This window comes from Medicago truncatula, chromosome 2 (assembly GCF_003473485.1).
Source record: "Medicago truncatula cultivar Jemalong A17 chromosome 2, MtrunA17r5.0-ANR, whole genome shotgun sequence".
NCBI classification, from domain to species: Eukaryota; Viridiplantae; Streptophyta; class Magnoliopsida; order Fabales; family Fabaceae; genus Medicago; species Medicago truncatula.
The window spans coordinates 25,511,489-25,532,558 of NC_053043.1; the positions used below are offsets into that span (position 1 = coordinate 25,511,489).

Consider the following 21,070-nt stretch of genomic DNA (forward strand, 5'->3'; position numbering starts at 1 on the left):
GTGATTAGAACTCTCTTCTCTTCCTTTCCTCTTCTACTTTTCTTTCTTTTGTTTTTACCACTAACTTCTTGGGTTCTCGGTTTCTTATGCGAAGAAGTAAAAGTCTCGGAGAATTTATTCCTGAGATCGAAAGATTTTTGCATAAGAAAAAGAGAGAGGCACAAAATAATACCGCTATAGCTGAACGTACTCTCAAAGAGTATGCTACTCCTTCAACGGAAGAGCCACAAGCTATTATCGTGTACCCAACGGTTGCGGGTAATAACTTCGAAATCAAGCCTGCACTACTCAATTTAGTGCAGCAAAACCAGTTTTCTGGATCACCCACTGAGGATCCAAATCTCCATATTTCTTCCTTCCTTAGACTTAGTGGCACCATAAAAGAGAACCAAGAAGCCGTAAGACTTCACCTCTTTCCCTTTTCCTTAAGGGATAGAGCTAGCGCTTGGTTCCACTCCCTAGAAGTCGGTTCCATTACTTCATGGGACGATATGAGGCGAACATTCCTCGCCCGATTTTTCCCCCCATCTAAAACAGCTAAGCTTAGAGACCAAATTACGCGTTTCAATCAAAAAGATGGGGAGTCTCTCTATGAGGCGTGGGAGCGTTTCAAGGAAATGCTTAGACTTTGTCCCCACCATGGCCTAGAGAAGTGGCTTATAGTCCACACGTTTTATAATGGCTTGTCATATACCACTAAGATGTCTGTTGATGCAGCTGCAGGTGGAGCTCTAATGAACAAAAACTACACGGAGGCTTATGCTTTGATTGAGGACATGGCTCAAAATCACTATCAATGGACCAACGAAAGAGCCGTCACCACTCCTACTCCCTCTAAGAAAGAGGCAGGTATACACGAAGTCTCTGAATATAACCACCTTGCTGCTAAGGTTGAGGCATTAACACAAAAAATTGAAAAACTTAATGTTAATGCTGCCCAACCTTCCCCTGCATCCCCTACTTGTGAAGTCTGTGGTATAACTGGTCATACAGGTGTTGATTGTCAGTTAGGTAGTGCTGCCAATATTGAGCAACTGAATTACGCTCAATACAACCAAGGAATGAGGCCAAATCAAAATTTTTACAAAAATCCTCAAGGTTCCTATGGGCAAACAACACCACCTGGCTATACAAACAACCAGAGAGTAGCTCAGAAATCTAGTTTGGAAATACTGTTGGAAAATTGCATGATGAATCAAAATAAACAACTTCAGGAGTTAAAAAACCAAACAGGATCTCTGAACGACTCTCTCTCCAAGCTCAATACCAAGGTTGATTCCATCGCCACACACACCAAAATGCTTGAGACCCAAATCTCCCAAGTGGCCCAGCAAGTGGCCACCTCTTCTCAAACACCGGGAGTCTTTCCCGGTCAACCTGAAACAAACCCCAAAGCCCATGTCAACGCTATTTTTCTGGGGGGTAGTAAGATAGAAGAGACTGTTACTAAGGCTAAAAATGTCAAGAAGGAGAGTGTCAGGTGTCTAGGTAAGAATGGTGTGATAAAAAGTGAGAAACCGCTTGATAAGAACAAAGCCCCAACACCTTTAAGGCCTACTAAGCTCAACTCGGAGGCTCAATTCACTAAACTCTTTAACATAATTCGAAAGATTTGCGTTAAAATCCCCTATGTTGAAGCCTTGTCTCGTATGCCTCTATACGCCAAGCTTTTAAAAGAAATTTTTTCAAAGAAAAAGGCTATAGATCATAATGAAACAATAGCTTTGACAAGAGACACTAGTACAATCATCAAGAAGCCACCTACTAAGCTTAGAGATCCCGGAAGTTTTGCCATCCCTTGTATGATAGGGAATGAAACCTTAAACCATGCCTAGTGTGACTTAGGAGCTAGTGTTAGTCTGTTGCCCCTACCCCTCTTTACAAGGCTGGGGTTGGGCAAGCTAAAACCTACCGACATAACATTGAAGTTAGCCGATCGTTCTGATATACAACCTGTCGGATATGTCGAGGACATCCCCGTTAAAATAGAAGGGATGGAAATCCCAACTGATTTCATGGTGCTTGACATAGATGAGGACAATGCGTGCCCTATAATCTTAGGACGACCCTTTCTCGCCACCGCGGGTGCTATAGTAGATGTTCAAAACGGTAGGATTGTTTTTCAACTGAGTGATGAGTTGATAGGATTTGAGTTGGATAATTATATGAAAGGTCCCGCCCTCTACTCTTGTAATATGATTAAAGGTCATAAAGTGAAAGAACGCTTATTAGCGCCATCTACACAACATGACCTCTTTGATCCATTCTAAGGACACTTTCATATAACGTCAAGCTAATGACTATAAAGAAGCGCTTCGTGGGAGGCAACCCACGTATTTAACTGCTTTCGTTTTTGTTTTTAAGTTATTCTGTAGGTAATTGTCCGAAGGTGATTCAAGCAAAACGAGAAAAATTTTGAGGCCACTGTCTAGAACCTTGGCACGGCCCGTGCTCACTCTGGCACGGCCGTGCCAGACCATAACCATCCAAATGCCAGCTTAAATCCAGAAAGTTGGCACGGCCCGTGCTAAGGTTGGCACGGCCGTGCCCGACTACAGGTAAGGATAAACCCACCTTTTCATCTTCTTCTTCCCTCATTCTCCACCACAAACTCTCTCTCCATTTCAACTTCTCTCCAAAACCTCCATAACCATAGAATTTCAAAGCTTCCATATATCCCCCAAAACCTCACCATTTCACATAATTTCTTCACCCAATCAATCACAAACCCATTTCAATCATAACCCATCAATCCAAAACAACTTTCCTCCATCCCTCCCAAATATCATCAAATTCGTAGCCCCCATTCACCTACCTAAAAACCCACAAATTCTTCATCAATTCACCCAATCCAACTCCTAACACTTACTCAAACCCCAACCCCCTCACCCAACCAACCTTTTCTACTCAACACATTTCCCAAAACCCAACCCTCACCCAAAACACAAACGGTCAACCAAGGTTCCGGATAAATGGCATCTATGAAAGGTGGACCAAGCTCTTCCGGAGGACCACAACAAAAGAAGAAGACTCAAGCCAAGAATCATGGCATAATCTTCAAGGACACCAAGCAAAAGGACAGGTATAAAATTCTTATCTCTAAACCTTTGCATCCTTGTCGATATCCAGATCCTTATAATTTGAGTGTGCTAGGACTAAGGGATAATGTGTTCAGCTTACTAGGAAATTTAGGATGGGTTGATATGCTTAGACTTATGAAGGGCTTCGAAAATTTCACTTATGAATTCTTAAGTTCTATTGAATTTACGAAGGATAAGGTGAATTTTGACAACCCCGATCATAGAGTCTCCTTCCGACTTTTGAATATGGATTATGAGATGTCTCTTGAAAATTTCTGCTTAGAGATGGACTTTGCAAATGCGGGGTTCATCCATGACTCTTGGAATCCAAATTTAAAGTCGGAACACTATAACCCCGCTCTCTTTTGGAAACGCATTACCGGGCTAAGACAATATAACCCCCGCACCAACAAGGCTAGTAACATTCACAACCCCGTGCTTAGATACCTCCAGAGAGTCATGGCTTGTACCATTTGGGGTAGAAAAGAAGTAGGAACAACTAGGACGGATGAACTTTTTATGCTTTGGGCAATGCTTAATAACAATGCCGTTAATACTTGTTTCTACCTACTTGACTACCTTTCCTCCATAGGAGCTAGACCTGACAATAGAGCTGAGATAGTAGTCGGTGGTATCATTACCTTCATCGCTAGAAAGTTTGGAGTAGGTGAGGAAGATGGGATAAATCCAATTGAGGGCAACAATAGACTTAATATTGAAACCCTTGTTGCTATGAACTTCATTAAGATTCACCCACCCATGACTTATGCACTTCAACTTCGCATACCACTTTTGTTTCTACTTCCTAACCCATCTCGGACTAACCCCGAGGTGGAGGAAAATTTGTTGTATGCTGGTGATGGATTACAGGTACATGAAGAGCATAATCAAGGTGACGAAGAAGGTGCCCACATGCACCATGAAGAAGAGCCCCATGACCATAACGACAACAATGAAAGATGGGCATGGATGCAAACCGAGGTACAAAGGATAAGCACCGAGCAACAAAGGCAAGGTGTTGAATTATCTGGGCTAAGAAATGATGTCCTAAGGGGCAACCGCATATCCGAAGAAAATAACCAAATGCTTCGGAACATGATGCAACACTTACACCTTCAGGGCCCTCCCTATGGAGCTCAATAAAAATGTGAGCTTTCCTCTTCCTCTTTTTCACCTTATCTCTTCCATCTCTATCTCACTCTTCTACCTCTCCTCCTCTTTTATTTTTCTTTTATCTTGAATCATTGAGGACAATGCTTCTCCTAAGTGTGGGGGGAGCCTAATAAAGTGTCTTTAGTCGTAGTGTTTCCAAACTCCCTTGAACTTTATTCTTTTGTTTTGTTTTATTGTAAAAGGCATGGTTAAGTAGCTAATTTTTATTGAAAACATCATGACACAAAAATTTTCATTGTTTCCTCTTATTTTGTTGATTCTTGTACATAAAAGCAAACTCTTGTGTTTTAAGTCTTCTTGATATAACCACATCTTGTTTTAAAGTGAATAAAATTCTCCAATGAGAAAAACACAAAGTTGCTTCCCTTGAGTAAATGTATGAATAGGTATTTTAAGGAAACGCGTTCTAATCTTAGTGGTGCATTAACCTTTAAAGACTCTCAAAGCGCCAGTAGTATAAGTGAGTATAAGGGAGATCATAAAAAGCCAAAAAGCCAAATAAATTCCAAGATCTCATCACTGAATCTAGATTGGGGAAGGAGGTAGGCCCTCCGACTTCCTACGTGAAGGTGATTGTTATCTTGAGAAAAAAAAAAAACTTTAAAAAAGCATCGTTGAAACTAGATTGGGGAAGGAGGTAGGCCCTCCGACTTCCTACGTGAAGACGATGTTTTAAGGGATACCATTGAATCTAGATTGGGGAAGGGGGTAGGCCCTCCGACCTCCTACGTGAAAATGTTGTTCCTTAAATAAAGAACTTAAAATGTGCATATGGCAAAGAACAAAGATTCTCAAATACTCCCATCTCTCTTATATGAATTGTAGAAGGAATCTTTCTTGGTTAGTTTAGTGCTAGGATTAGACCATGTTTCCTCATAATGCCTATCTTATACAGGAGCAAGAAAAGGGTTGGACTTCACACTATTCTATTTTGGTTGCTTTTGCTGCTTTTGCTTGGACTCCAAGCTATTCTATTTTGGCGCACAATCTACCTAGGAATATTCTTGGAATATACTTGCTTAGATTTTAAGTCAATTGTGTACTATAAATAGAGTAGCTAGCCATCACAAATATTCATCTTTACTTGGAATACAATAAGTGACAATTGCTTTTCTAAATAAAGTTCTTTTCCTTTCCTTTATTTTCCTGTCTTTTACTTTCATGCTTTCTCTCTTCTCCCCCATGTCTACGATGAACATGAGTGAGTAGACTTCTTCTTGTCTTGGGATTGTTGGATAAGTCTAAATGACATAATCCTAATCAAACCAAGCCCTAAGCCTTAATCTTATGTAACCCTAATTTCTTATCTGAATTCACCGTCTTAACATGGATCAACCATTATCAAACCGTGGAAACGAAAGTGGAGGGTTTGATAATTGTTAGTCCATTATTCCAAATATAAATTCATAAAACGAAAGTGGAGCTTTGATATTCGAACAAGTGAATTCAGACAAGGATTGCAAAGTCAGCGAAATAGGCTTTGCAATCTTTGAGACATATAGTTTCGATCTTCAAGGGAACTAATAACAATCAAGTCAGCGAAATAGGCCTGGTTGTTAGAGGAACCAAAATCCAATAGTAATCAAGTCAGCGAAATAGGCTTGGTTGCTAGAGGAACTTAAGAGAAACTGTCTTGAGAAATTAGGTCTAACATAACATTATAAGCTTATGGTTTTGGTTTGAGAAGGACTTGTTATTTAGATGAAACCAACGATCCCAAGGCTCTTTTATTATATTGCTTTTTAACCGTTTAAAAACCCCCTACTTACAATTCTCTTCTCTCTTCTAATCATCTCTAAAGTTAATTAAATTGAACTACTCTCTGTCGGAACGATACTCTTTTATACTACTTCGGTAAGACCGTGCACTTGCGGTTTTATCTCATCACTTGGCTTGATTAGGTTTATGTCATTTAGACTTATCCAACAATCCCAAGACAAGGAGAAGTCTACTCAGTCATGTTCATCGTAGACATGGGAGAGAAGAGAGAAAGCATAAAAGTAAATGACAAGAAAATAAAGGAAAAGGAAAGAACTTTAATTAGAAAAGCAATTGTCACTTATTGTATTCCATGTAAAGATGAATATTTTTGATGGATGGCTACTCTATTTATAGCATTCATTCGACTTAAAATCTAAGCTATTACATTTGGGCTAAAAATAGAGTAGCTTAAAATCTAAGCAAAAGCAGCAAAAGGCACTCTGGATGGTGGCACGGCCGTGCCAAGGCTAGCACGGGCCGTGCTAAGCTTCTGACTGTGGGGAGACATATTTTTGTCTCTCAATCTTCATATTTTTGCATCCAATCGGCTCCAAGTCCCTTTCTTTTGCTCCAAGACTCAACCCATCCAATATTCATTCCTGAAATAAAATAAAATGCAATTTGAAGTAAACTATCCTAAAAAGGAAATAATGCTAATATAAAATAAAATAAAATCTAATTAAAACTAAACTAAAAAGCATATAAAAATAGTCAATAAATGACTCATCAGAACACACCTGGCGCGTTAGTAACACCGAAAGGCATCACTTTGTATTCGTAATGACCATATCGTGTTCTAAAGGCCGTCTTCTGCATATCTTCATCCTTCACCTTAATTTGATGGTAACCTGACCTCAAGTCGATCTTACTAAAAACTTTTGCACCCACCAATTGGTCCATCAAGTCATCAATCCTCGGATGTGGATACCTGTTCTTTATCGTAACTTTGTTCAACTGACGATAATCAATGCACAACCTCATGCTACCATCCTTCTTCTTTACCAACAACACAGGCGCTCCCCACGGTGAAACACTGGGTCTAACAAACTTCTTATCAAGCAAGTCTTCCAACTGTTTCTTCAATTCAGCTAACTCAGATGCTGACATACAATAAGTTGCCATCGACACCGGCTTCGTTCCTGGGACAAGGTCGATGGAGAACTCAACCTCCCTCTCTGGTGGCACATCTGGAATCTCATCCGGAAATACTTCAGGAAATTCATTCACCACTGGTAACCTGTCAATCACAACTTGATTTTCTAACGACAAGTATGCTATTAAAGAGTACATCAGAATCCCATCACATTCTAGCTGTTTCATCTGTTTCGTGACAAGAACTCAACTTCACCTTCTTCTTCAGCAGAAGAAAAATGCACCGTCTTACTAAAGCAGTTGATATGAACTTGATTATACTCTAACCAATTTATTCCAAAAATAACATCCATACCCGTCAACGGTAGACACACTAAGTCGACCACAAAATCTCTACCAAACATAGGCAACAGACACCTTAAACAGACAAGAGAAGTAGTTACTGAACCCTTGGCTGGAGTTTCAACAACCATTTCTCCTTTCATATCAGATACAATCAAACCCAACTTATATGCACTTTCTAAAGCAATGAAACAATAAGTAGCACCAATGTCTATAATAGCAATTAAAGGAGTACTATTAAAGAAACAAGTACCTCTGATAAGACGATCCTCATTAGTAGTCTGCGTACCAGTCAAAGCAAACATTTTCCCACCAGTTCTAACCTTCTTCGGCTGTGTACACTGAGTACTGATATGGCCCTCTTCGTTGCAATTGTAACATACAACATCACCACGCATGTAATCCGCTAATGTGTGACCCTTTTGATCACACCTAAAGCACTTCTTCTCATCCTTGGTACAAACATTACTCTTGTGGCCTTTCTCGCCACACTTATAACAAACTATCTCAGCAGGAGCATCTCTCCTATTCGGCCTCCTCTCATCATTCAGTCTTTGTTTTCCCTTGTCAGCAGGGGCACTGTACGGTTTAGGACGACTCTGCTGTCCCTTACCTCTTCGCTCACTCATCACCTTATAATGAGCTTTTGTGTCCTCCTCATAGATCCTGCAACGATTTACCAAATCAGAGAAGATTCTAATCTGTTGCTACCCTATGGCTCTCTTGATGTCAGCTCTCAAGCCATTCTCAAACTTTATACATTTGGAGAATTCAGCTGTCTCCGCGGTATAGTGAGGGTAGAACTTTGCAAGTTCCACAAACTTTGCAGCATACTCAACAACAGACATGTCACCCTGCTTCAGCTCCAGAAATTCAATCTCTTTCCTACCTCGGACATATTCTGGAAAGTACCTGTTCAGAAATTCTCTCCTGAACACCGCCCAGGTCACTGCAGCTCCATCCTGTTCCAACACAGGTAGCAAACTTATCCACCAGTCATCTGCCTCCTCAGCCAACATGTGCGTCCCGAACCGCACCTTTTGCACTTCAGAGCACTGCATGACCCTGAAAATCCTCTCCACTTCCTTAAGCCACTTCTGAGCACCATCGGGATCATATCTTCCCTTGAATGCTGGGGGATGATTCGTCAAAAAGGTCTCCAGCATCCTCACTTCTCCATTACCAGCTCCAGCTTGCGGTTGCTGTTGAACAGCTTGATCTACAGCCTCAAATGCAGCAGCAATAGCAGCATCGTTTCTACCAATAAATAAATCCCATCCCGTACGTATCAGAGCCCTAGACACTTTGAGCCACCAACAACTACTCAGGATCACCTGCAAGTTACCCATAGGAAGGGCAACATTTTCAAGCAGAATGGGTGAGATTCACAACAATAATATAGATAATGAATGCATCAATTGAATCTAACACCCTATCATAATAATTCATCAACAATATATAAATATCATCATTTTCAATGTCATCAACAATGGTAATTAAAAACCAACTCAACGACACATGCCACTCATCACCACTCCACTAAGACTCCTCTAACAACACCCATGCATGTGGTACCATAATCAGGACCGTAGCCATCACCGCTGTAGAATTGTTAAAGCATTCATTTTCAGAACATAAGTCCTCACCACTAACACCACTTTGAGCAACTAGTGCTCCACCACTTTGAACGACAAGGCGTTCCAAAGCCAAAGCTCTCCCACTTTTATGCTTATGCAACTAACCCACTTGTGTATATCTACAGACATACAACCCAACCTATGCATATATATGTATATGACTCACCACTCCAAATTACAACATTCATGTATGACTTAATTAAATAAAAGCATACATCCAGCCAGTATCAATTCATTATAACCAATTTAAAACATCCAGAAAAATACACCATTATAAAAGCCATGCTTAATCATCAAGATAAATCAACCATCAACAACAGAATCAATCAAACAAATATTGGGCAACTCGCCTCGCGAGCACATCTGCTCGCTATGGCGAGCTCAGAAAACAGGACACTCGCCATGGCGAGTTCGAGGCGAACTCGAGGCGAACGAAAATATGGTGCTCTCGGGAGTTTTGACATTTTTCTCACTAAATTATCAATTCTAAGCTCCCTATTCATCTTTTTAATCTAAAACTTGCTCCAGTCCGCTCTAAAATCAGTTAGGTACATTAAACTACCCAAAATACGACTTATAACACCACTTTAAAAATCCAGTTTTCCTCATAGGTACTCGCCATGGCGAGTTGTCTCACTCGCGAGGCGAGACATGAAGTTGCTCACTCGCCTTGGCGAGCAAAGGCTACTCGCGAGGCGAGCGATGAACTTCTGTACGGGCAGAATGCAGGTTTTTTCCCAAAAATCCCATTTTCCTCCAATTCACTCCCCAAATCAGTTTACAGATATGCAATGAAAGGTTATATGCACTCAGAACCCATTTCTAACATCAATATAACAATCCCTACTCTCAAAACCCATTAATTTAACACAACCTAACTTCTCCCAATTCTCTCATAAACCTGTTAAAAACAAAATCAGAATTCAGAACATATACAATTGCGGTAAACCTCACCCTTACCTTAGAATTGCAGAAAAATAAGCACAGCAATTGACAGACTTGGCTCTCCTTGCTCTTCTCTCCTTTTCTCCAAAAACTGACAGATACACGTAAAAACGTTTTCTGACTTTTTCTTTCTTTCTTAACTTCTCTTTATTCTATTTACTCCCCCCTTAATTCTATTAAATTCTAACATAACCCCCAAAACTCCAATTTAATACTAATTCTCACTTATTCCAATTATTATTAAAATAAACTATATAATACAATCTAACACACCATAAAATCCACAATTATTATTTTAAAATCATAAAAATACTCCACATAAATCCAAAATAATTAAATTAACGACTAGGACGTTACAAAGTTTCCCGAGAACACTGCCTTAGTTCGCCATCCCTTCGCCTTTTGCTCGCCCTGGCGAAAGTACCCAGTAGCTTTTCGCCTTCTGCTCGCCATGGCGAGGAGCCTTTTTGTTGAATTTCGCCTGGCGAGAATAGTAGTTCGCCTGGCGAAAATGCCTAGAATTGAACCATAATTTTAAATTTTGTATACTCAGTTGTACGCATTGTTTGGTTGATTATTTTGGTTGTGCTAATGATTATATATGACTATATTATTTACCAAGAACATGATTAACTGTTGATAGATGATTTATGTATAATCATACTCAAATAAATTATATGAAATTGTTGAATTGATTATAATGAATTGTTGTTGACTGAGAGGTATGCTTTATTTAATTAAGTCATACATGTCGTTGCATTGAGGAGTTGTAAGTCATATGTGCATATATGTATGGTTGAGTTGTATGTAGATATACACAAGTGGGTTAGTTGCATAAGCATAAAAGCGGGAGGGCTTCGGCTCTGGAACGCCTTATCGTTCAAAGCGGTGGAACACTTTGTTGTTCAAAGAGGTGTTTAGCGGTGATGACTCATGTCCTGAAAAAGAATGCTTTAACCATTCGATTAGCGGTGAGGGCTTCGGCCCTGAACATGGTACCACATGCATATTTGTAATTGTTGAGGAGTGTAGGGTGTTGTCTTAGCGGTGTTGTCATGTCATTTGCATGAGTCGGTGTTGTTGGATTGTAATTGCCATATTGATATTGATGATGCTGTGTAATGAAGTAATCTTTATACATACATGATGATGAATTGATTTCATGATGATGATATTTATACATGTTGATGAATTAATATGTAATGAAGTAATCTTTATACATACATGATGATGAATTGATTTCATGATGATGATATTTATACATGTTGATGAATTAATATTATGATAGGGTGTTAGATTCAAATTGATGAAGTTATTATCTATATTATTGTTGTGAATCTCACCCCTTCTGCTTGAAAATGTTGCCCTTCCTATGGGTAACTTGCAGGTGATCCTGAGTAGTAGGTGGTGGCTCAAGGTGTCTAGGGCTCTGATACGTGGGATGAGATTTTATTGCTTAACTTCTTTCCTATGTATCAAATTTTGAATATTGATGTTGTAGCCCTAATGATGTTGGATTTTCCTTGTTGAGGCTTTTATGCCATGGATATTTATTGGAGATTACTTATATTGGATGTTGTTGTTAATTAAAGTTGAAAATATTCCGCTGCAAGTTAAATGATGATTTTGAAGGATGTTTAATTAAATAGATTTTTGTATTCTGTTTAAGAAATTTTGAATTAGTTGTGTGACATGCCCGTTTGGGGAATACTCTGATGTACGATTATTTATTAATTAATTGATTATTGGGAACGGGGTGTTACACGGGAGGTGGCTAGGATTAGGGATGGGGTTGGGGATGGGGCAGCAACTTTGTTTTGGCATGACCTGTAACGCCCTATTTTATTATTTATTTACTTTAATTGAGTTTAGATGTCTTTTTATAATTTAGTCGATTTATTTTGATGACTGATATTTTGTTATGTTATATGTTGGTAAATATTAGTATAAAATATTATGTTATTTGGTGTAGAAATATATTTGTTATTTGGTGTAGAAATATATATGTTATCTGGTGTAGAAATATATTTGTTATACAAATATTTTATATTATATATATATATATATATATATATATATATATATATATATATATATATATATATGGATAGAATATTAAGACTTTGAGGGCAGATTTGGAAATAAGAGAAAATAAGTAGGTTAAAGAGTTATATAAAAGGGTAGAGTTAGAATTAGAAAATAAGGATTACGTGAAAACTGTTTTTGGAGAAAAAGGGCGAAAACCAAGAGAAGAGAAGAGTAAGAGGAGAGAAAGCGGTAGAGTCCTTCGTCAATCAATCTAAGGTAAGGGTGGGACTAATTTTCTCTAATTCTAAGTTGTATAATTCTGAAATTGAGTTTAGCATGTTGTAGGTTGTAGTTATGGGAATTTGAGAATTAGGTTTTGAAGTTGTAATTGGTTGTTAATAGAGTAGAAAATCCGTTGAATTCGTGTAGAATTGATGTTCAGATCATGGGTTATTTTTAGTGAAATGTTTTATATGGTTTTGAGTGCCTTAAAATGTATAGAAATGGTTAGAAAAGTTTTTGGATCAAATTTGGGCATAGGGAAGTTAAAATTGAGATTTTGGGGTGAAAAGTGGGTTTTTCCCGAGTTGCTCTCTGACAGCACATCCTGTTTTATGTTCTTGCATCTTTTTTACATGTTTCTTTTTTGAATTGGCCTTTGGTGTAAACATGAAAGTTGTAGATAATTGAGTTAGCTTTCCGGTGGCTTTGGGTTGACGTGAAAATGATTTTTGGTTCTTGAGATATGATGAAAATACTCCAAGGAGGTCTTAGTGAAATCTTATGAAAATTCAGAATAACTGTTTCTAAGTTAATCCAAAACTTATGGAATAATTCCAAACCTCAAAACTAGAAGTACTATGAGTTCAATTAGAATGTTTAAGAGTATTTAACCTATGTTGTGATAGATCTAATTTGGTTTGACGTGAATATCTTTGTTGAATAATTTGAAATACATATATTATGTGAATGTTGTTGTTGAATAATTTGAGTTACATATATTTATGTGGAAAAAGTATGATATAGAAAATAATGTTGTTATACCATTCAAGTTGTTATTATTAATGATGCTATGTTGTGAAGTTGTTGTATGTTGCTGTATCTGCTGTATTGATTATTAAATCATTAAGTTGCATATGTTGGTCAAGTTGTTAAAGTTGTAAGTTGTTGTCAATGTCGTTAAAGTTGTAAGTTGTTGTCGATGTCGTTGAAGTTGTTGGTTGTCGTTGCATTAGTTGTTGAGTCCATGCATACTCATTTATGTTGAGGGTTTGATGCCCTGTGAGCTTTTGCTCTTTAAGTTGAGGGCTTGATGCCCTGGGAGTTTATTTATGCTCAATACGTTGAGGGCTTGATGCCCTGTGAGCTTTTTCTCTTTAAGTTTAGGGCTTGATTCCCTGGGAGTGTATTTATGCTCAATATGTTGGGGGCTTGATGCCCTGGATTGGTACCACATGCATGATTAAGAAGTCGAAGTTGCATTGTCGAGTCAAAGTCGTTGTTGATGAGTTGTCATCCATGAGTTGTTAAGTTGTTGATGAGTTGTCATTCCATGAGTTGTTAAGTTGTTGAGTTTTCTTCTATCCACGTAGTGCTTATGAAGATTATATGATGTTGTTTATGATATTGATTATGATTTTGTTATGTTGCTTATGATGTTGTTTATGATATTGATTATGATGTTATGATGTTGTTTATGATGTGTTGTTTATGTTGTTATAAGATGATGCATATGATGTGTTGTTTATGTTGTTATAAGATGATGTTTATGATGTGTTGTGTATGTTGTTATAAGATGATGTTTATGATGTGTTGTCTATGTTGTTATAAGATGATGTTTATGATGTGAAGATTATGTCGTTATATGATGATGTTTATGATCTGATTATTAAGTGTTATATGCTGTTGTATATAATGTTATGAATATGAAGTTAATGATGATTATAAGTTGGTTGAGTTATTAATGAAGTATTATAAGAAGAGTTAAGGTTATTAATTGATGAAGTTTAAGTTGTTAAATGCTTTTGATGAATTATTTGCTTATTATTATTGAATGTGAAATCTCACCCATTCTGCTTGGAAATGTTGCCCTCACAATTGGGTAACTTGCAGGTAATCAAGAATAGTTGCGGTCGTGAGTGGATTCTCTCACGTGTGTCTTAGGTGCTCTGATACGTAACGGGATGAGAATTTTGTTATTGCTTTCCGTTCCTTACCTATTATTTTATGAAGTTTTATGAACATGTTGGAATAACTTTAAGGGATTTCATGTAGAGGCCTTGGTGCCAAGGTTGTTTTAAACGTTGAAATAATTTCCGCTGCAATAAGATTTAATTTGATGATTGAGATAATTAGTAATTTTACTATATTCAAATTTGAAAGAAGTGTAGCATCTTGTTTAGTTGCTTTACTCTGATTTATGCAAAAAATTTAATGTAGGGAAAACGGGGTGTTACATGACCGGTGGTTATGAGGTGTCCCCTTGTGTCAGCGGTTCACTAGGTTGTTTAATTTAGCGGAGAACAAGTTGATTTCAGTTGCTTTTATGTTCTCTCTAGGGTGGGAGGAAGGGCTGATGCTTGGCACTGGAGGAGGAGGTTGTGGGCGTAGGAGGAGGAGTTGCTAGTTGAGTATAGGATTTTACTTTCTAACGTGATTTTGCAGCCTAATGTTTCAGCTAATTGGAAGTGGTGTAACACCCCGTTTTCCCAACATAAAAATTTCATAAATCAATCAGAGTAAAACACCTTAAATGGAATGTTACACTTCTTTTCTTAAAAATCACAAATGGAATAATTAAAAAATTATCCTTCAAATTTCAACAACGTAATAATTAAAACTTTGCAGCGGAATTAATTCAACAACAATAAAAGCTACAACAACATTTTCCAAAATTGATACATAAAGGAATGATAAACTTAGCAACAATTTCCCATCCCGTTACGTATCAGAGCCCTAAGATACTTGAGCCACCACTCCTACTAAACTTTATTACCTGCAAGTTACCATACGAAGGGCAACATTTTCAAGCAGAAGGGGTGAGATTCACAATCAATAATAATAATATATAATTCATCAATGCATCTAACAACTTAAACTCCATCAATTAGTAATAAGAATTCTTTTAACGACTCCTAAACCATATCATGTACTCATCATATCAACAGTCATAACTCGATATCATAAACAACATCATAACAGCATCATTTAACATCATAATCAACATCTTAATCATAATCATATAACATCATACTCATAATTCGTATACAACATGACAACTTCATAATCAATGACATAAACAACGTAACAACATCATATTCATAATTCATATACAACATAACAACATCATTAATTCGTATTAACATTCTCCACCAAGCACATTATTAACAACTCGTGAATAGAGAACAACTTAGCAACTATACGTAACATCATCATTTCATAATAATAATTATTCATCGAACATTCCATTAGCAATTCATGAATAAAAGACAACTTATCAACTTAACATAACCACCATCAAGTACATTTAACAACTCATAGATAACATCACATAATCATCATCACAACATTCATAATCATCATCATGTAACATCCTAACAACCTCATATTCAACACCATAAACAGTCATCATAACATCGTAATCAATATCATAATAATATAAACAACAACATATATTCAACAATAATGTTCTTACTTTTTTAACTTTAGTAACACTTGCTAATTCAACCAACAACGACAACAACAACAAGATTCAACAACAACGACAACAACTCTCTCAAGAACAACGGCAACTACAATTATCCAATATATGTATATATTTCATAATCAACAATATCATCAATAATAGATATCTAATTCATCAATTAAATCTAACACCCTGTCATAATAATAACTCATCAATATATAAGTATATCATCATTAACAACATCAACAACAAATGGTAATTAAAATCAACAACAACGACTCATGCAACAACTCGACACCACCGCTAAGACTCATGCAAGACATGACAACTCCACTAAGACTCCTCAACAAATGCAACTATGCATGTGGTACCATATCAGGGCCGGAGCCCTCACCGCTATAGAATGGTTAAAACATTCTTTTATCAGGACATAAGTCCTCACCGCTAACACCGCTTTGAACAACATAGTGTTCCACCGCTTTGAACGACAAGGCGTTCCAGGACCGAGGCCCTCACCGCTTTTATGCTTATGCAACTGACTCCACTTGTGTATATCTACATACAACTCGACAATGCATATATGTATATATGACTTATGACTCCACTTGTGTATATCTACATACAACTCAACAACAGCAACGACAAAAACAAATGTACATAATTAATTATGACATACTCCACCTCTTAGTCAACTATGACACAACGACTCTTAATAGCAAGATCCATCAACACATTCACAACAACATATATATTCACCCACCATATCATAATACATCAATTCAGTAAGCAATCATGCTCTTGGTAAACAATGCAGTCACATATAATCAATAATAAACGGCAACATGGCAGCACTCAAACATTCTTAAGATAAAACAATATCAAATGGTAATCAACATCAACTTAAACATCTTATATAATCCACGTAACAAATATATTTCACATTAACCAACATTACCCAACATTAACCAACATTACCCAACATTAGGTTAAATACTCTTAAACACCTTAATTGAACTCATAATACTTCTAGTTTCGAGGTTTGGAATTATTCCCTAAGTTTTGGATTAACTTAGAAACGGTTATGCTGAATTTTCATAAGATTTCACTAAGACCTACTTGGAGTATTTCCATCATAACTCAAAAACTAAAAGTCATTTTCAAGTCAAACCAAAGCCATTATAAAGCTAACAAAATTATCTAAAACTTTCATGTTTACACCAAAGTCCAATTCAAAACAGAAATGTGTGAAAAAGACACAAGAACGCGAAATAAGGAATGCTGTCAAAAGGCATTTCGCTTAAGTGAACGGTTCTTCGCTTAAGCGAACTACTTACAGTAGCTGTTCGCTTTCAGCTCGCTTCCGTCTCGCTTAAGCGAACATTCATCGTTTCTGCATAATTTTTCACGGGTTTAAACCATTTTTCACCCCAAAACTCCCAATTTTGATCTCCCAATGCCCAAACATGTTTCCAAAGATTGTTTATAGGTTCATTATACAATTAGGCATCTAAAAGAACATAAAACATGCATCAACAACAACAATTACAGATCATTCCACCATCATACACAAATTCATCAATTCATCCAATCACTCATAATTTTCAATCAAATTATGATCACAGCAACAACAAAGATTAAGTTTTCATTCTGAACATTATATTACAAGAGAATTAACATGATCATTAACCATTTCCCTTCAGAATCATCATCAAACCCTAACCCTCAATTTATCTTCCAAAACTATGCAATTAGGTCAATTTTCAGAAATTATAGATTATGATTATCGAGAGATAGTCTCACCCTTACCTTAGTTTTAGAAGAAACGCACAACGACCGGATTCTCTGACTATACTTGTTCTTCTCTCCCCCTTGTTCTTGGTTTTCTCTCCCAAAACTTGTTTCACATAAAACTGCTTCTGACCTTTTCTTTTCCTCACTCCTAAAACTATAACTCCCCCTTTATTTCATTAAACTCCCTTAATTTTTATTAAATCCTAATTAACTCCCACACTCCAAAATAATTCTATTTCTCCACTTATTCTATTAAATAATGAAAATAACCATTTAATAAAATACACCACACCACAAAATCAACATAAATCATTTAAAATCATATAAAAGACTTTAAATCAACTAAAAATAATTAAATAACAATTAGGGCGTTACATGTGGCACCCTGACCTTGTAGGGAGCTACTCATTTCGTTCAGGCTACCAGTTACTAACTTCTCAGATACCCCATGTTTTGGATGCTTAAGAGAATCTCATTTGGCATTCTCAAGTGCTGCTGAAGTTGTCTATTTTAGTGTGGCGTTTTGCTTCGAGACAGGTTGCCAACAAAAAATAACTTACACAACCTGTTGGAACAAAATGTGTTTAACATTACCCTTTAAGAGTTTAGATGATAACAATTTATTAAATCAATTGGATATGCTAATATTTGTTCAAGTGTACAGGACCATAGACAAAAATTTGACATCATTATTAGGTTCTGGAAGAACAAAAGAGAGCAAAGGAATCAACAAAAATGAAGCTTAAGGCGTCTGAAGAGAAATGCTCTTGAAGACAAAAGTGCTCCTGATGTGATGACGTCATCAGATGCAAGTTCATTAGAAGCATCTCATAAGAAGCAAGATCACCAGAAGCTAAAGTTCATCAGAAGATGCAAGACTTAAAGCTTCAAAGGATGTTCAATGGATTTAATCTCGTCCAAGAATTGCAGAAGACTGGAAAAGTGAAGCAACGACTATTTTGAAAGGATTTGAAGCCATTGGATGCTTGTTCTTTGAAGAGCGTTGACATAGTACAATTGTACGAAGTGTACAACCACTATCTCGGCTACTCAGTTTGTGTCTCTGCTACAAGACAAGGATAACAGCTCTGCCTGCAACAATGTTCCTACATACTGGGAATGGATTTGAAATCGATCCTTCATAAGACAATAACCATATTAGGCAAAAGATCATTGGTGATTGATCAAAGCTTCAAATTACTCTATTTTGATGTGCTGGCAATTCACAACGTCTCTTTCACACCTCTATATAAAGGAGTGAAGACTTAGAGAATGACAAGACTCCACAAACATTTGAAAGCGCCAAAACTTTGTTGAAATTGTTCTACATCAAAAGTTCACTTAGAATTTCTTATCAAAGATCATATCTTAGAAATTATAAAGTCTTAAGAGTTTGTATCTGATTTGTATTGTGAACACCACTGATTGTATATCAACTGTTCAACCTCAAACAATTTTCTTTGTAATTCTGTTTGAATTTAGAAGTCTCTTGCAGTTGTGCTTGAGAATTAGAAGTCTCTTGCTAGTTTTAGTAGTGAGCAGTTGTAAGATATTACATTTTAGTGAACTCTCCTTGGAAGTGCAAGGGGTACATGACTACTTCCGGTTTGTGGAAGGAACCTGTATAATTGATTTATGTAACGTCCTATTTCTATTAGCGATAAAACACGCGAATAAAGCATTTATTCAAGAAATAGACGTCACGTCTCCAAAAGTTCACAAGAATATAACATGCATAAAATTCAGACAACTACGCAGCGGATATATAACGCTCGCGAGGCGAGAGCCTCTGCTCGCCATGGCGAGTTCGGTCAGGTTCTCTAAATTTTCATTCTAAGTCTTTTCAGGTTCAATCTCATTCTACATTCTGTCCTAATCATTATTAGACATGTTCAGGCACTCAAAAGCATCTAAGGTTCAACTCAAAAGTCAAAAATACGAAATCTTGCATGCTCTCTGGTCTAGCACGCTAGGCGAGTTCATCTGTTCGCTATGGCGAGCTGCGACGTGCAACTCGAGAGGCGAGGGAAGATGGTTTGCGAGGCGAGCGATGAACTTCATCACTCGCGAGGCGAGGATCATCGTTCGTGAGGGCGAGCGATGAATGTAGGCTCGGGCAGAAGTGCAGTTTTCACGAAAATTCATCTTTTCTCATGGTTTTAAGCCTAACATTGATTCCAGAATTCATCCTACACATTTTCTAAGGTCTATGAACAGTTTCTACATTAATCTAACAACTTTTCACCGATTTCCGATTCTATCAATTTGACTTAATTTCCGATTCTTCTTAAACTCATCCTAATTCATGTCAAATGTAACCATTGATTCATAGACTTAATAAAATTGCAAAGTTAGTCTCACCCTTACCTTAGAACAAGAAAATCGCAGCCTCTAGGTCTTCTCCCTCTTCTCTTGGCTTTTTCTCCCTTTTTCTAAAACTGATCGTACGTACGTTATGTTTTTCTAAACTAGGTTTCCCTATTTATACCTCCTCCAATTATCTTATCTTATTTCTCTTTCTCCCCCAAAAGTCTCTAAAATCTCAAAACAGCCCCTAAACTCAATATTTGTTTTATTTTCAAATCTTATTATATTTACACTATACCATTTGTTGTTTCTGGCAACACTTTTTTAGGGGACGTGCAAAAATTGTCCCCTAAAAGTCCCTAAGGGGACGTTTTATGATCTTCTCTAGATAAAAATTTGCAACCCTTGGAAATCGTCCCCTTAGATACTTCTGGGGACGTTTTTGGAGCGTCACTCTATTATTTCTTTGGTAACAATCATGAATTGTCCCCTTAAATACTTTTGGGGACATTTTTGGAGCGTTACTCTATTATTTCATAAAAATTTAAACAACATCAAATTTTTGGTGGCAATCTTCCCTCTAAACATATTCACCAAAATACAAATTTTCCCTCCAATCATTCTTAAAAAAAATAAAAAAATCAAAACAAAATATTGCTAACACATCATGTAAAAAAAATAAAATAATATTTTTTTTTAACACATAACAATAATATATCTTTACCTAGAAAAAAAATATAGTTTTTTATTTTGTAATTAACACATAGTAATAATTATAATAATAATAAATCTTTATTTTGTAAAACATAATTTTTTTGGGATTAGTCACTTTAGTTCCTGAATGAGAAAAGAGTAGTCACTTAAGTCCTTGAATGCAGAGAAATTGCAAAACAGTGCTTGAACATAGACTCTGTTAGTCAATTTCAAGGATTAATGTGACTAACTGAGTTTAAATTCAGGGACTAAATTGATTAACGAAGTCTCTATTCAGATACTAAGTTGACTAACATAGTATACATTCAGAAACTATTTTGTAATTTATCTGCATTCATGGACTAAAGTGATAATTTCTTTCCTATTCAGGGACCAAAGTGACTAATTTTTTTTAGACAAAAAACATAATAAATAATAATAATAATATAATAATAATAATAATATAACATTGTAACATTGATATTATCGTTATTAACATTGATATTAACGTTTTTTTTTTGGTAACAAAGCTGAAA

General features: G+C 36.7%; 1 non-coding gene across 1 annotated transcript; it reads right to left on the bottom strand.

The window, feature by feature from the left end:
• Positions 1-539: 539 nt before the first annotated feature.
• LOC120578761 (small nucleolar RNA R71) lies at positions 540-646 on the bottom strand. The gene has a single exon (XR_005644572.1). It is a non-coding gene; the product is annotated as a small nucleolar RNA R71 (small nucleolar RNA).
• Positions 647-21,070: the final 20,424 nt, after the last annotated feature.